We start from the raw sequence: 3705 nt of genomic DNA on the forward strand, positions 1-3705 counted from the left end.
AGATTCATGTAGTCATTGGTTTTTCCTCAATAAAGAGTCAGTGGAGTCTACAACAGGTATCAATCAAAATGTAATAAATATCCACATACACTGACACAAAATAATAAAATAAACAGAAGTAATGAACATGAATAAAATAATCAGAAATTAGGAGAGCTGTTTTACAACTAAACGTGGACACGTCCACACTACACCTCGTGTATGTTATCTTATTCTAACAGACTTTATTTCATTGAACCCCATGATGCATTTCTAGAGCCACTTGAATAGATGAATGTTCATCATAACAAACTAAGCTAAGAAAAAAAAGAAAACAGTCAGTCAAAGAAAAGTTGAAAATGAGCAGCAATCTTTAGAGGGGTGACTATCAAGCGAAGGTTGAAAAACCTTCCAAGTTCCAAGTGAGTAAAATGAACTGAGGATAAAACTTCAGGGCAGTAAGAGTGAAGGGAAACTTTTGATATCATAAGTGCCCTGGATGCTGCAGCACATGACACGAAGACCTACGTGATTCTCCCTCCTTCTTTAGCTAAACTGAAACCATAGATGATGGTATTGATCAGTAGGAATCACAATAGTCTGTCTATACCCGAGGACTCTAAGAGAACAGGTGACTCCCGCTCAAACCAGTCAGAGCTTTTGTGAACCATTGGCTCCATGAGTAAACTCCTGGTGCCATGTCCAGCATAGCTCCAGGGACAGATCTGACGGGGGTGGTGAAGGAATAACAGAAGGACAAACACACACACACACACACACACACACACACACACACACACACACACCCAGCACAGATGGCATCAGTGGACTCTGCTCTCGATGGAGAAACCACCATGGCACTCAGGAAGCTCGGAGTATTTACTATATACAGTTGAGCACAGTGTAGGAGACAAATAAGAAGCAATGGGTTTGTGGTGCATTAGAGACAGTTTAGCTGATCTCAGTAAGAACAGTTTCTGAAGCAGAATGGTCTTCAGGCCATAAATATTCAAGGGGGAGAAAATTATGGTGGATATTTCTTTCCTATACTATCAAAAATCTTCACGTGGATCAGGTGTTAAGGTTTGGTCTTTTGTTGTGCACTATAATTCGAAGTGCGGGCCCCTAGGATGAGAGAGTCAGTACATAGACTCAAGTGACACTATGTGAACTTACCCTCAAGTTATTTCTGATTGGCAAATCAACTGCTGATAGCCAGGAGCTGGGAAGAAGGGACATAAATGGGGTTTAGGATTCCTGGGCTTGGAGGGTCAAAGGAGAGCCATGAGGGAGAGAGAAGGTGAAGAAGGGAGAAAGCCTCCATGGGTTAGCAGTCAAGAAAACATGGCCCTGAGAACTGGCCAATTAGAGTTAAGAGCAGCCCAGATGGAACACAGTAAGTAACAACTCGTGGTTATAAATAGGAAAGTAGATTCTAATAGCATAAAGGGTAGATATCTGCCCAACTCTAGTGCTGATTTAGGCTTATTGTAAATAATAAAAGTTGTGTGTCTTTCATCCACCAACTAAGTGGTCAAAGGCAGGGTAGAAACCTTGGATTGGGATTAAAAAAATATGACAATCAGGCGTTGCCATTCCCATGGGGATGAAGCATTGGACATCTCGATGTGCCCAAGCTTATGTCAACCATGCACATTCACTTGGGATTTCATTCACTCGAGGCTTCACCTGCTCCCCACATCTCCACCTTCTCTATTGCTTAGATGTTTGGAATGGATTGTCAGGCTTAGACCAGAAACTGTCCTCATCAATGCTCAACTGGAAGGGTGAGGAAAGGGAGGATTGTAGCAGTAGCTTGCACAACAGAACCAGATGATTTAGCAAGTTAAAGGGATTGCAGTCTTGAAGTGCTTTAAGGATTGTTTTATGCAATATTAGGAGGAGAAGCCAGTGTGATCTTCTCTAGGATGGGTTGATGTGATGGGCCATGTCCACACTATCATTACTGTGGGTTCAAACACACAACTAGTCCCAATTAGTTGGATCCCAATTAGTCTCAACTATCCTGTCTAAATCACAGAGCTGTAACCCACGTCATATAGTCATATAGTTGAACTGAGGTCAATGGAATCAGGTGGTTAAAATAACCCCTAAAATGGAGAGACTCGTTAGTGTAAACAGGGGCCAAAGGATGGGATGAAGTCACTGGATGAAAAACTACACACCTACTAGGCTCCTACCCTCAATAGTCTCACCCACAGGAATGGATACAAAATGGATACAATTACCAGACACAAATCCTCGAGCATTTAAAGGTGCTAAGATTCTTTTCCCTTTTGGCTATGTATCTCCTCAGTCCACAGGGTCCAGCTCCACATCTTTTGGGTACCTTCTCCCCCTTGGTGCCACCTGGCTCCAGTCACCTTGGTGCTGAGACATGGCCCTGCCCAGAAAAACTACCCATGTTTCTCAGTACTTCCTCGGCTTCCCACACTTGCGCTATAACATTTTTTTCACAAGGTCATGGGTGTACAATACAACTTTTATTGGATATTTTATTTATTTGCAGTTCAAATGTTATCCCCCTTTCCTGGTTTCCTTTCTGAAAACCCCCTATCCCATATGCCCTTCTCCTGCTTCTATGAGGGTGTGCCCCCACCTACCAATCCTACCAATGCCTACATTGGGGCATTGAGCCATCACAGGACCAAGGGTCTCTCCTCTGATTGATGCCAGATAAGGCCATCATCTGTTACATATGCAGCTGGAGCCATGGGTCCCTCCATGTGTACTCCTTGGTTGGTAGTTTAGTCCCTGGGAGCTCTGGTTGGTTGATATTGTTGTTCTTCTTATGGGGTTGTGTCTTAGTCAGGGTTTCTATTCCTGTACAAACATCATGACCAAAAAGCAGTTTGGGGAGGAAAGGGTTTATTCGGCTTACATTTCCATACTGCTGTTGATCACCAAAGGATGCAGTACTGGAACTCAAGCAGGTCAGGGAGCAGGAGCTGATGCAGAAGCCATGGAGGGATGTTCTTTACTAGCTTGCTTCCCCTGGCTTGCTCAGCTTGCTCTCTTATAGAACCCAAGACTACCAGCCCAGGGATGGTCCCACCCACAAGGGGCCTTTCCTCCTTGATCACTAATTGAGAAAATACCTTACAGCTGGATCTCATGTAGGCATTTCCTCAACTAAAGCTTCTTTCTCTATGATAACTCCAGCTGTGTCAAGTTGACACAAAACTAGCCAGTACAGGTGGCAAACCCTTTAATTCCTTCAGTCCTTTCTCTTACATCTCTATTGGGGACTTTGTGATCAGCTCAATGATTGGCTATTTAGACAGCATCATGAATTTCCCAGACTTCTCCAATGGGTCTTGCTACTTAGTTTAAATGTAACACAGCATAGCTGCTCCTTCAGTTTGTCTGCTGCTCACTGTCAGATGTCAGGAAATCCATTTGTTTGAGTCTGAACTGTGTATTCCCCATCCTACCAGCCAAGGAAATTTCAAGAAAAAAACAAACAGACAAACAGACAAACACCTACTATGATAAGAAACAACAGACAATATATACTTTCCATCCTACATTCCGGATTATATCTTCTGTAATTTCTGTCTCTTTTATCAATACTAAAGACAGAAGGACTTTTCAAGTATGTAAGTTTAAATTATTAAGGTATAATATATAGGCCAACTTGACATAATCAATCTATTTCTCTCTCTCTCTCTCTCTCTCTCTCTCTCTCTCTCTCTCTCTCTCTCT

Source organism: Mus pahari, chromosome 2, assembly GCF_900095145.1.
Source record: "Mus pahari chromosome 2, PAHARI_EIJ_v1.1, whole genome shotgun sequence".
In the NCBI taxonomy this organism is placed as follows: Eukaryota; Metazoa; Chordata; class Mammalia; order Rodentia; family Muridae; genus Mus; species Mus pahari.